Source organism: Nansenia antarctica (assembly GCF_963989245.1).
Source record: "Nansenia antarctica genome assembly, chromosome: 3".
NCBI classification, from domain to species: domain Eukaryota; kingdom Metazoa; phylum Chordata; class Actinopteri; order Argentiniformes; family Microstomatidae; genus Nansenia; species Nansenia antarctica.
In genome coordinates this window covers 20,512,993-20,527,709 of record NC_137688.1, presented here as the reverse complement: position 1 = coordinate 20,527,709, position 14,717 = coordinate 20,512,993, and the positions used below count along the sequence as shown (strand labels likewise).

Genomic DNA, 14,717 nt, shown 5'->3' with positions numbered 1-14,717 from the left:
TCATTCATTCATTCAACTGTGTATGCTTGTGGGGTGGCTATTTTGGTAAAGAATGGGGTGGTGAACAATGTAAGGAATATAATGAATGACAATGAGGGAAGAGTGGTGGGAGTGGGGTTTGAATATCAAGGGATAGAGTATGCACTGTATTGTATATATGCACCAAATGTGGACAAATAAAGTTTTTTTTTTTTGAATCTTTGAAAGAGAAATGTGTTGGGAATTGTATTATGGTTGGGGATTATAATGTGGTGGTGGATAGGTTAGATGTAACAAGGGGGGTGAAATTTAGGAATGATCCGTCACGCCCAGTATTATTAGAAATGATGCGCACAAGAGGAATGGTGGATATATGGAGGGAGGGGCACCCTGATGCACAGGTTTTTTCAAGGAGACAAATGGTGATGGGGGTTTTGAGACAATCAAGGATCGATTTGTGTTTAGTGAAGAGGGAGGTGAGGCACCTGGTTGGAAGGGTTGAGTATCGGTTTATGGCCTTTAGTGACCACGATGCTCAGTCTTTCCAGCTAGGTGCGGGGAACGTAGGGGGAAGAGGAGGGACATGGTGCTTTAATGCAAGTTTACTTAAAGATATACGTTTTGGGGTGATAGTAAGAGAGTGTGTGAGTGTTGCTATGGAAGACCAGATGTATGAGAGTGATGTGTGTGTGTGGTGGGAAGGGATGAAGGATAAATTAAAAGCTGTAATAATAGCATTCGCAAAACGGAGAGGGAAAGAGAGGGTGAGGGAGGAAAGGGATTTGCAGAAAAAGTTAGCAATAGAACAGGAGAGAGTTGATAATATTCCAGGGCATGATTTAACAGAGTATTTGAGGGTGAGGGAAGATTTGAGGGAGTTAGAGAAGAGAAAGTGTGAAGGTGCTTTAGTAAGGAGTAGGGCAAGGTATGTGGTTGAGGGAGAAAGGAGTACAGCATTCTTTTTAGGTTTAGAGAAGAGACAGAAAGAGAAAAGGAAAATTAAGGAATTAGAGAATGATAAAGGTGAAATAATAACAGACTTAGTGGGAATAATGGATACTGTGCAGTCATTTTATACAGACCTATATACATCTGGGGGTGTGAATGAGGAATGTATGAATAAAGTATTAGAAGCAGTGGAAGCTAGGGTGACAGAAGAAGAAGGGAAATGTGTGATGCAGATCTAAGGGTGGAGGAGGTTAAGACAGCCATCATGGGGTTAAACCCAAATAAGAGTCCGGGTTCGGATGGGTTGACGGCTGAATTTTATAAAGCTTTTGTTGACATCCTGGCCCCTATATTGTGCAGAGTGTATATGTGTATGGGGAATAAAAGGGTGGTTCCGGACTCTATGGGCTTGGGGGTGCTCACTTTATTGTATAAGGGTAAAGGGGACAGGAACAAATTACAGAATTATAGAGCATTATCATTACTTAATTGTGATTATAAAACCATAGCAAAAGTATTAGCTAATAGATTGAATAAAGTAATGAAAAACATGATTGCACCTACCCAGGCCTATGGAGTCCCAGGGAGGGACGTGGCAGAGAATATGTGCACATTAAGGGATGTTGTGAAGGACATGAGGGAGGAAGGGGGTTTATTGTTATCTTTGGATTTAAATAAGGCTTTTGACAGGGTGGAACATGTTTTTTTTATTGAAAACAATGGAACATTTTGGGATTTGGACTGTTATGAGGGATTGGATTGAATTATTATATAAGAATGCAAGAAGTAAAGTAAAGATAGATGGATTATTGACTGACTCCTTCCCTTTGGGGAGATCAATAAGACAAGGGTGTCCACTGTCAGCATTGCTATATAGCATATCTGTGGAGCCATTGGCAGCTTATATTAAGCAGGAGAAAGAAATTAAGGGAATAAATATGCCGGGGGGAGGAGTTAGCATAATCCATCAATATGCAGATGACACGACATGTACTGTCAGGGATGTAAATAGTGTGAACAAAATAATGGGGTGTGTAAACATACTGTATATGGAAAGGCTTCTGGTGCAAAAGTGAATGTTGACAAGTCTGAAATGTTGTGTATAGGGGGAGTGAATACAGACAATTGTGTTTTTGATTTGAAAATTGTAAAGGGGATGATAAAAGTGTTGGGGATATATCTTGGAGAGGATGACAGGGAGGCTGTTGATTACACATGGACAGGGGTTTTGAATAAAATAAGAACAACATTGAATTATTGGAAGCAAAGGAACATGAAACTGAAGGGAAAAGTTGTAAATGCACTGTTAATGTCAAAATATGTTTATGTATTAGGTGTATTGAATGTACCAGAGTGGGTTCTAAAAGAAACCAGGATGTTAGTGTCAGATTTTTTGTGGAGAGGAAAGGGGGTTAAAATAGCGTATGATGTATTAGTAGCAGATTATGATAAAGGAGGGTTGAAACTGGTAGATTTGGAGGTAAAGATGAGGGCAATGAGAGTCAGAACAGTCAAAAGGTTTTTGTATGGGGAGGAAGGACATGGATGGAAAGGATACTTTAGGGAATGGGTACATAGATGTGGGGGGTGTGGGGATTATGGGTTGTTGATGTGCTTTAAAGCACGGATGTATGATAGGGTGCCGGAATTCTATAAAGAGGTGTTTAAAGCCTGGGGTAGTTTTTTGCCTGAGGTGTGAGAAGTGTGAGTGTGAGATATGAGTGTGAGAAGAGAGGGGAGATACTAAATGTTCCAGTTTTATTGAACCCGGTAATTAGAAGAGAGGGGAAAATGTTAGAATCTAGGAGTTTTTGGAGGGCAGGATTGATTAGAGTAAGGGATTTTAGGTATGAGGTAGTGCCAGGGTTCCTATCAGAGCAGGCAATTATAGAAGTTGTTAGGGAAACAGATGAGGAGATGAGAAGGGGAGAAATAGTGAGCATGTATAATAAAATAAAGCAGAGTATACCAGGGGAGTGGGTGAGTAGGTTAGATAGGGAGTTAAGAGGGAAGGAGCAAACAGAGTTACCTAGGTTAAGACTAGGGAAAGGGGAAACAGTGCGGGACTTCTCAGCTGTTAAGGTGAAGGAGTGCTACTGGGCACTGTTGGAGAGCAGAGTGAAGGAGCCTGCGGCAGAGAAGGTGTGGAGGCAGGTGTTCCCAGGATTGGAGGTGAAGAACATATGGAGGAATTTATTTTTAAAATATAATAGTTTAGAATGTACACATTTTGATTTTATGCTAAGGTGGTGTTGCATCAGGTAGACAGAACAGTTTCGAGGGAGTGTGATGTGTGTGGGATACAGGATGAGAACTTAATGCATATGCTTTTTTAATGTAGAGAAATGAAGGGATTCGAAGAAAGGTTGAAAGGACTAGTGAAGAAGCACTGGGGGGTGGAGGTGGTGGGGATGCAGGAGTGGAGGAGGATGGTGGTTTTTGGGGTGGAGGGAAAGGGGAGGGGAGTGAATATATGGTGTTTAAATTATGTATTATCACAGGCTAGGTATGCAATTTATTTGAGGAGAAATTTAGCAAGATTTGAGGGAAAGTGGATAACGGTGTGGAAAGTCTTTGAGGGATTGGTCAGGAAGAATGTGGGACTGATGCAGACAGGGCAAAAAGATTTTGAGAAGTTGTTTATTAGGGATTGTGGGTTTATAAGGGTGGGGGTGGATGGAGGGTTGGAGTTTGATTTAGATTTTTGAAGATGTTTTTTTTATTGTTGCATTCATTTGTTATTGATTTATGTTAAAGGGTTATTTTGGTTATGAAGGACTGACGGAATAATAGATGGATGCATCTCATACCAAAATGGTATGGGTGTGTTTTGTTTTTATTTATTGGTTTTTAAATTTATTTTATTTGAATTAGAATACAATGAAGGCTATAAAATGAACATGTATGAATATCTATAGCTATGATTGTATTTAAAAGAATATTTTTATAATACAATAAAAATAAAAAAAAAGAGCCGCCGTCTAATGACCGCAAGGTCGGCAGATCGGCGGTTCGAGCCCCGACTGGTCACATGTCGAAGTGTCCATGGGCAAGACACTGAACCCCAAATTGCTCCCAGTGAGCGGGCCGGCGCCTTGCATGGTAGCTTGCCGCCATTGGTGTGTGAATGTGTGTGTGAATGGTTGAATGAGAGGCCATTGTAAAGCGCTTTGGATAAAGGCGGTATATAAGTCAGTCCATTTACCATTTACCTCAGGGCACGGGTGGTATCGATCAGGAGACGTCACATGGTGATTAGTAGGAGGTATCACACTTGGTCTGAGATGCCAATCGATGCCGGAACCAGGCCGTAGCCTGTCCATGGGTGTCATTTTTAGCCTTCTCTCTCTCTCTCTCTCTCTCTGTTTACCCCCCCCCCCTCACTCTCTCTTTCTATCCCCTCCCCCCCTCTCTCTCTCTACCCCCTCTCTGTTTCTCTCTCCCCTGTTGGATCAAACCCTTTATCTGGCTTGAACCACTGCCGGAGGCTACCAGGCGTCTCCTCTCTTGATGTCAGGAGAGAGCAAGAGAGAGAAAGTGCGAGAGAGGAGGGGCCAACATCAAACAAGATCATAAGGGGATATGATGGATGCATGTTTCCCTATGATAGGAGGGAATCCATCAGAACGCCAAAACTTTATGTTTGTTGGATCATGAAACCTTTTGAGATACAGACACCCTGCTGTATCATGACCCTTTGCCCGATCGATGTTCAAAGCCAATACGAATCGTTAAAATCTTTACGCGTTCGTCTTCTTACATTGAAGTAACCTTGGGATTGAAGGTTCCCTCATGATGAATCAACCCAAATAGAGAAGACGTTGACTTTGAGATAATAGGAATGCGGAAGTCAGGCTGCAGGGCTTGAAGCAGCAACGCAAAGAGAATCCCCTTGCATGTGTAGGATGAGAGTCACGAGTCGGGTGACCTATGTGTTAATACTGAAACACGCAGGCTGCTGCTGAGTGTTTGACTGATGCGTGCAAACTCACACTCTACATACATTATTTAACCTTTATTTATACAGGGGAGAAACACACGAGACCCATGCCTCTTTTGCAGGCGCACCCTGTTCACGATATCAATTACCGTATACAGTTACAAAACAACCCATCAAAATACAACAGTGTACAACAGATTGTTGTAGATTTACCCAATTTGGGTGGAGACCAGAGGAACCTTGAGAGTTATACACACACACACACACGCACGCATGCACGCACGCACACACGCACGCGCACACATACACACACACACACACACACATGCACGCACACTCCAAACACACACACACACACACACACACATTAACATACACACTCATTGGTTGGCTGCTTTTAACCGACAGATTTACAGCCACAGGGACAAAACCAGGAAGTGTAAGAGATGGGACGGCACTTCCGCTGTGTCCAACACCATTACTTGCAACCTTTCTGATGGAGGCTGGATCGATTCAATGCCAACGACTTCCCCGTGTGTGAGGAGCGGAAGTCTCAACGAAACGGAAAAGACACGCCGTTAGCTGTTCTTCAGCAGCGGCTAGCTACTAGTCCAGGGGCCAATTATCCCTGGGCTAATGGCATGATCAAATGGAGACGGCTTGTGTTTAAGTGGACGGCGCCCGGAGTCGGTTGAGTGTTGTGTGGAGCGTAATGGAATCGCACGGAGGACACTACCAAGTTAACCCTTTAGAGGTAATGACGGAGTCGGCTACACGCCGCTTCCCCTGTCAAGTGGCCTTTGGCGCGGCACAGGGAGGAGCAGGAGACACAGAGTGAAGCTCATCTTCCTAGGACACGTTTTCTCAGTTGCCATTAAACGCTTCGGGTGGTATTATCATATGAAAAACAATAACACAGTGAGTAATTCTGAGATTGTAGTGATACAGCCTGGAGAAGAGGAGACAGAGAGAAGGAGAGGGTTGAAAGGAGAGAGAGGGAGAGAGAGAGAGAGAAATGGAGGGGGTGAAATGAGAGAGAGAGAAAGAACAGAGAGAGAGAGAGAGAGAGAGAGAGAACAGAGCGAGAGAGAAAGAGGAAGACAAGGAAGGGAGGGTGTGAAGAGAGAGAGAGGATAAGGAAGGAAGAGAGAGAGAGAGAGAGAGAGAGAGAGAGAGGAAGGGATGTGAGTGAGGGAAGCCAGATGCAGAGAGTGTGTCCAGCTGAGTCGTAGCCTGTGTGTGTGACTGTAGCGTGGGAGCTAGTGTTGTAACAGAGGGGGTTGTGGGTAGTCTATGGGTCTGTGGGGATTTGCGTACAGCGAGGAGACTGTAGGTAAGATGGCTCAGAGGATTCAGGCTCCACTGAACGAGGCTTATGACTAATAATCAGCAGGGAGGGACTCAGCACGGGCTCTCAGAGATACAGAGAGAGAGACAGAGAGAGAGAGAGAGAGAGAAAGAGAGAGGGGGAGAAATTAGTGAGGAAGAGAGAGAGATGGTGGGAGAGAGAAATGAGAGAGATGGGGGGAATGAGAAATGAGAGGGGGGGTTAGAGAGTGAGAGAGAGAGCGAAAGAGAGAGGGGGAGAAATTAGTGAGGGAGAGAGAGAGAGCGAGAGAGAGAGACAGAGAGGGAAAATCGAGAGACAGACAAAGACAGAGGGAACTATTAAGCATTTTGCTGTCTTTTGACAGTTGGGTTGGTTGGCTGACATTGCTAAGGTTGTAGGGGGTTTTGCAGGATTAATTTTACAGTCATATATATCTGTGAGTGCCAGAGTGGTAAAACCTACAGCGACGCTCCAGTGACTTTGCCAGCTGTTGCAGAACACAATGAGGAATCATTTATAGGAGCTACCCACGTCACCCCCAGCAAACATCCCTGTCAATAAAAACCTACACAATGCATACCACTGCCTGGCTCCCCCAGAGCTGTGTGGAAGCGTTCCCTTCACACAAGCGTAGTATTCGTCTTTGAATCTGCTTCCGTCGTCTAAATATGCTCGCCGCCTAAAGCCCTAGAGATCTGATTACCAAATCAGGGATGGCGATGACTAAGCTGAGAGACTAAGCTATCGTGCCAGAATCGTTCAGTCCTATAGGGGGTTTCCGCTGCTCACAATGTAAATGTGAAACACGTAGATGAATTGACTCGGTGCCTCTGGTGCTGTGTGTGTGTGTGTGTGTGTGTGAGTGTGTGTGTGTGTGTGTAGTGTGTGTGTGTGTGTGTGTGTGTGTGTGTGTGAGTGTGTGTGTGTGTGTGTGTGTGTGAATGACAGGGGTGTCTAGGGAGTGTGGCTGTAATCTCTCGGCCACATGGGGGGGGTGATGTGGTGGTCGTCGTGTTGGTCCAAGGTCGACCTTTTCAATTGACAGTTAATCATTCCCCCGAGAGAGGGGAGAGGGGAGAGAGAGAAGGCCCGGCGCGGTTCGAGGTCGGCAAACCACAAGCCCTGCGGCGGCGGCGGGGGTGGCGTTTTAACTGGGGTGGGGGGGGGCACCCATGAGTGATTACCCAGGGCGCTCCAGTCATAATTCAGCGTGACCTCAATCTGCCAGTAAAGATGTGGTTTTGACGGATCTGCTCACAGGTGAGACTAGTCGGCCGGCTCACACATGTCAAACACGACCAGATAGAGACGGGGCTGCCTATCTCGTCTCGTTTACAAAGAAAAACATGCCAAATACCCGGATGACACGTCGGGGACCGGAACCGCCGCTGTGCCGTGCATTGTCGGGGGATGTGGGATTTGCAGTGATCCGCCCCGCCACCCACCCCACCCGCCTGTACCGGGGCGGCTGTGTCTCAGGACGTAGAGCCGCCGTCTAATGATCGCAACGTTGGCAGATCGGCGGTTCGAGCCCCGGCTGGCCACATGTCGAAGTGTCCTTGGGCAAGACACTGAACTTAATTATAGTTCAGCCTTCAACACCATCATTCCTGACCTCCTCCACAATAAACTGGCCCAGCTGAATATCCACCCCTCCAGTCAGTGGATTACTGACTTCCTCACCAACAGGAGGCAGTATGTCAGGATGGGCCCTCACCTGTCTCAGCCCCGCACAGTTAACACCAGTGCTCCTCAGGGCTGTGTGCTCTCCCCCCTGCTCTACTCCCTGTACACCAACGACTGTACCTCTGGTGACACATCTGTCAAGACCATCAAATATGCAGATGACACCACCATGGTTGGCCTTATCACTGACAACGACGAGACTGCCTACCGGAGGGAGGTCGGCCGCCTGGTGTCCTCGTCTGCAGCCAATAACCTGGAACTCAACAACACCAAGACAGTGGAGGTGATTATGGACTTCCGGAAAAAGGCCCCAACTCACTCTCCACTGGTCATCAATAACTCCCCTGTCACAGTAATGGATGAATTCAAGTTTCTGGGCACTACCATCTCCAACAAACTCAAATGGGATAACAACATCACCCATTTAGTTAAAAAAGGCCAGCAGCGCTTGTTCTTCCTCCGTCAGCTGAAGAGACTCCACATCAGTCGTCACATCCTGGTCCAGTTCTTCATAGAGAGCATCCTAACATCTTCCGTCACTGTCTGGTACGACTCTGCGTCTGCCCGATCCAAGGCCAAGCTACAAAGAGTCGTACGGACAGCTGAGCGGATCATCGGCTGCCCCCTGCCTCCCATCACAGACCTCCATAGCTCCAGATCACTGAAGAGAGTACGCAAGATTGTGGCTGACCCCTCACATAAAGCTCACAGCTTGTTTGCATTACTCCCTTCTGGACAGCGGGCCACCAGGACAAAAACATCACGCCACTTCAACAGTCTCTTCCCCAAAGCCATAGCGCTTCTCAATAACTCCTGATCAATGCACCTTGCACTTTACATGTTCTTGCACTTAGTTGTACAGTATATTTATTCATAATATTCACTCATATTGGTACTGTATATTTTGTCTTGAGTTTTGTTGTATTGTCGTCTTGCTGTTGTATGTACTGTAGCTTGTTTAGCATAGTAGAATACCAAGTCATGTTCCTAGTGCACTGCACATGGCGAATAAAGTTGAAAATTGAATTTAATTGAATTGAACCTGTTGTTGAAATTAAAAGAAGGCAGCCTGCTTCGTTTCAAAATGCATAGGAAAAATATATTTAATGTTTACCTCTATAGAAGGAGAAAGTTTACAGGTTCGTCAGACAAGTCTGAACGGTCAAAGTTTCTCGCAAAGTCCAGATCATTTATTACATTTCAGTATACTGTATATGCCCTCAGGTACCCTCAGGTAACAAGTCCGCCCTCGGGTGAGGTCTAGGCCAATCATTTACAAAGGGTGTGGATTTGTACATTGAGGAAGATGATGGGGGATGAAGGTTAAGGGGGAATCGACCCCCACTTTCTCCTAGAGACACAAAGGTGAAAAAGGAACACAAAGGCCACAAACTGGTTTAGTCTGGTCCTAGAGTACTGGGTCTGGGGAAACACAAAAGTCCAAAACTGCTCTAGATGGCTTAGTCCATCTAGGTGCAGGTCAGGAGAAAAGAGAGCAATCAGGTCTTTGTAATCATTTAAATGTGTCTGTTGTCTAGCCAATGTCAAGCTTCAAGTAGAGAAACTGGTTTCATTGTCTACTAGGCTGAGGTTGTCAATGTTGGTTCTGGCCTTGTGAATTCAGTCAGGTGAAAGAATATTCTTATTAATGTATAAAATGTCTTAGGCAATATTATTCCATCACATTTACATTTTTGGCATTTAGCAGACGCCTTATTCCAAAGCGACTTACAATCAATACATTTAAATACTAAGCATGTGAATCAGCAATCCACCATTCGTTGCTCATTCCACCAGCGGGGAGCCAGTGTTGTGAAGAGACGTGATCGGGCAGCCCGACTGCTGTGTAGAGGAGGTGGGGCCAGTCGGCCAGCCGAGGTGGAGGAGCGGAGTGAGCGGGCAGGGGTTCCACACTGGACCATGCATCACAAACCCCAAATTGTTCCCAGTGAGCAGGCCGGCGCCTTGCATGGTAGCTTGCCGCCACTGGTGTGTGAATGGATGAATGAGAGGCCGTTGTAAAGCGCTTTGGGTAAAGGCGCTATATAAGTCAGTCCATTTGTATCGCAGACGGGATCACAGGGACCACGGTCGGGGAGTCGTTCATCCCCCGTACGCGACGCATGGTGCCTGTCAATCGATCGTTCCGTCTGACCCTCTCTGATCGAGCAGTTGCTCACACTTAGAGCACACATACAGTTCTAACTCATCCACGCAAAAGGCACACACACATATCCCAACAATCACACACACACGCACACTAGAGTTTTCAATATCAGGCCGATCCCCGACGGGACATGACAGGCTCGGTCCGGGCCTGATTGTTCTGACTCCGGCCGGCCCAGGCACGGGGGTGTGCAGAGACTGATGTGATTATTTGTTTGCCGTTGATATCATCTTTGCAGGGCTCTATGATAACATCACAGCCGCCTACTGCTCTCTCTCTCTCTCTCTCTCTCTCTGTCTCTCTCTCTCTCTCTCTCTCTGTCTCTCTCTCTCCCTCTCTCTCTCTCTCTCTCTGTCTCTCTCTCTCCCTCTCTCTCTCTCTCTCTCTCTGCTCTAGTCATAGATGCATAGCAGCAGCACCTGTTCATTTAGTTTTTTCTTTTTGTTATTGTTTACATTTTCGTGAAGGATAGGCTATATATTATGGAGCAGAAATAATACAAATTCATTTAGCGCTTTGCGATTTTGTTCTCCCGACCGTCTCTGTCAGTCCTAATTAGGCTACTGAATTGGTGTTAGAGGCTGCGGTTTTTCTTTTTTAATAAACATGTCCGATTCGCTAATGTGCCTCTGTTCCGTCCTGCTCTCTTTGCCTGCGCCTCATCGAGCGTGTCCGATCAGTTGAAAGCATAACAACCTGTGCTGCGTGAAGCCTTCTCCTAAAGAGCCATATTAGCATCAACGCTAAGGCTACAAACACACAAAACAAGACCACAACAGTAAGATTGCAACTCACTTCTGGAAATATTTAGATGGTGTTCTATCAAGGCGGGTGCACTTATCACAGTTGTTGTGTCATAGCAGGTGAGATTTCATGCTGTCTCTCTCTACACTTCTCAGTGGGTGGCTTTCTCCTCTCCTTTCTCCTCTCGACATTGCAATTTTGGTGTTGTGCGTGATGGATAAAGGCACGGCTGTTTTCTAGACTTCAGGCTTTTATTCTCAGGCTCGGGCTCATGAAAGTGTCTTCAGATGATGTCGGACTCGGGCTGGGCTGGGGACCCCTGGGCGGGTCAGGCTCGCATTTTCAGGCCTGAACTCTAACACGCACACACACACACACACACACAGACACACATGCGCACACACACACACACACACACACAGACACACACACACACACACACACAGACACACACACACACATACACACACAAACGCAGACACATACACATACTGTACACTCACACACACGCACACATACATACACACACACACACACACACACACCCCCCCTCTATTTCTCTGACCTTCCCCAGAGGGAGCAGGAGCCACAGTAGGTCTCCTCACACACACACAGAGCGCTAATACATCCAGTAGCAGGGACAGCTTGTGTGTGCTGCTATTATCTGTTTATTATCTGTTTATTATCTGTTTATTATCTGTTTATTATCTGTTTCCCCCCCCCCCCCAAACAATACCAAACCCTTAGTCATGCTTCCTGCGCCTCATTGGTCTGATCCTGGGCTCAATCTCCTTGTGTCGCCGCGTCTCTGTTTCCTCTCCATCTGGCCATCTGGTTGGCTAAGCACAGCACGGAGAGGTCAGAGGCACAGCGTTGAAGTTTTGCTTTCCACTCTCTCTTCAATTGCGAAGAAATGTTGAGGCAAAAGGATTTAGATTTCCCTGTCCTTCAAAATAACTTGGCGATCATGAGCGGTAAGGGTTCCCAAACGTTGGTCACGGAGGAGGAGTCCTGCGGCGTTACTGCGGCGTCCCAAAGTGCATTGGGGGATTTCAGGACGGTATTTTCTCTGCACCACCGTGACTGCTTGGTGTCTGTACGGTGCAAACGTGGTTGATCTGCGAAGAGGAGCAATACCATTAAAGAGGGAGGGAGGGATGGAGGGAGGGAGGAGGATTAAGCCCCAGCCCCCCCCTCTGCCTCTGGGCGTCTATCTTTCATCTCCCGGCCGCCCCTCTAATGCTTTCAAGTGGGTAAAATCCTTGACATCTGCTTCCTCTCCCTGGAACACAACACAGGCCACCGTCCTGCTGAGTGAAACGGCCACGGGACGGCTCCACGGGGCTACGGTGTGCTAGCACACACACACTCACACACACACACACACACACACACAGACACACACACACACACACACACACACACACACACAGACGCACACACACCAGCATGCTCATACACACATCTGATTTCACCTGACGCAAACACACACTCAGACGCATTTATAACACACACTGATGTACTGTATACGAACACACACACACACACACACACACACTGTCGTTTCTGCCGCCGCTGCTGGACCAGGGCCATTTCTATGATGCATATCTGCATCTACAGTCTATCGAGTATTGCTTTACCCTTTAAAGGGGGGGTTGTTAAAGGCGTGAGTAGGGTGGCAGGTGGAATGAAGGCTCCTTTGTGCTCAGTGGGGCTGATCTAAAGGCAGAAACCACAGATCAATGGTGTAGTCATGGAGAGAGTGGAACAGCGAGGCTATGGGGTGACCCAGGGGTGAGAAACCTAATAAAGACCTCTGAGGAAGGTCCCACGTCACTGCAGAGAGGAAATGTGCGCCCGTGTTCAGACAGAAGAAAAAAAAATGACAACAACATCATGCCTTGGGCGGTATTGTGCACAGTTCTGGATTGATGCAAATTTTTGTCGTTGTGACAATCTTCCTTGTCAACAAAGCACGCAATTCTGCAAAGAAATCTACAAAAAAAAAGATACTGCAAAGAGGATGAGGAATGGCTGTTCTGGTTTTCAAAAGACAATGCTATGTATTAATCCACATTAAATGTGCCACATTAAAGGTCCCATATTATGAAACACTCACTTTTTCAGTGCTTGCTATACATTTGGGACTCTGATGACCCTACTAACACAGAAACTGTGAAATAAAGCGATTATTTTAGTTTTATTTGTGGGCTGCCTATTTCGGAAAACATGTGGTTCAACAAGCCACTCAGATTGGCTGCCCCCGCCTACGTAGAGTTAGGTCTCATCGGGCGCTGTGTTGAGCATTTCCCCCACCATGCATTCATACATTCGAAGGGAAGCTCTGAACGTTTCCATTTAAATGGTTTTGGATCCTTGTTTTGTGGGGAACACTGGGATATTTTGGTTTTTAATTGTATTACCCCGGAACCTGTGTGTTGTTTCGCTGCGTTGCCACACAGAAAACCGCTGATGATTTCCCGAACTGTGAAACAGCCCATCCAAAGGAAAAAGAGACGTTTAGAGGCATGCTGGAATGCCTTTAGATTCAAATCTGAGTGGGGTTTTCAGCAGCCGTCCCCCAAAACTTCAATGACTTGTTTTGGGGACCCCAGAGACCTACATTAACTTGTGGAAAAAGAGTCTCCTTTAATAGAGAATAACCTAGCATAGGATCTAATAGGTCTTCTGTGGTTAACATCAGCAGTCCTGATACAGTACTACTGCTTGTGAATAAATACGAATAAATACAGTTTGTATCTTTCCACCCACAGCTCTCTGTAGTATTTAGTGGTCATTAAAGTAGGAGTGAGTCATGATCTTCTAAACTCAGGGGAGGCATACTGGCTGAAATGTGAGTAGAAACTGTTGATCAATAGTGTTTTACATACGCGTGTGTGTGTGTGTGTGTGTGAAAACCTTACCAGATGTATTGGCTAAGGAAAACAGGGCCCTATTGCCCTACTACAGTATGTTGGAATGCTATAGCAGGAAACAATGAACACATGGGATAAATAGGATGATAACAGGTGCTCTCAACAGTGAGACCACCTCACCAGGTTGTTACTTGGACTCCCCACCCACACTCCCATCCATCAGAGTCCCTTCCAGAAGGCTTATAGAGCTGGCTAGACTACACGTGGCATCTGTCTCTGACAGCCACACACAGCAGATTACTGGGGGTATGGAGATGGATACCACAGCGGAAGACGAAAGACAAGAGGACAACGGCGCGCTTAGAGAGCGCTCCTACTCGCTGTTCTTTGTGTAAGACAAGGCCATCTGTACGCTCATCATCACGTTTGTGATATTATCATGCTGTTTAGGGGGGAAGAAGGCGGGGGGGTAGGGGCCGGCTGCTAACGCTAAATATCTCTAAATATCTATGTAGATGGTTAGTTCAGTTAGGGGCGGCTGTGGCGCAGGAGGTAGAGCCTCCGTCTAATGATCGCAAGGTTGGCAGATCGGCAGTTCGAGCCCCAGCTGGCCACATGTCGAAGTGTCCTTGGGCAAGACACTGAACCCCAAATTGCCACCATTGGTGTGTGAATGGGTGAATGAGAGGCCGTTGTAAAGCGCTTTGGATAAAGGTGCCATATAAGTGCAGTCCATTTACCATGGTAAATATCTAATCTACGTAGATGGTTAGTTGTTAGTCCCCTGCATTGCAAAATAATTTTGATTGCGCTAACATCACACCACCATCATTTGGATGCAGTTGTTGTCTGCTTGTTATGTGCTCATTGTAGTTGATTTGTGTGAATGTGTGTGTGAGGCGCCCTCGTGGCTATGGCCCCGTTGCAAAACAGATTACATGCTTTGATGAAGATTTGAACAAAATAAATTGGAAGAAAGGAGAAAAAAGGTCTCTCTTTTGCGCAATTGCAAGGAACCGATCAACCCACCAAAAATAATCCCTCCTC

At 46.3% G+C, this 14,717-nt stretch overlaps 1 protein-coding gene across 11 annotated transcripts in view; it reads left to right on the top strand.

The window, feature by feature from the left end:
• Positions 1-14,717, top strand: part of nlgn3a (neuroligin 3a) — a gene marked incomplete at both ends in the record, with an annotated part of 107,419 nt that overhangs the window by 78,367 nt on the left and 14,335 nt on the right. The gene's annotated exons all lie outside the window — the stretch shown is intronic.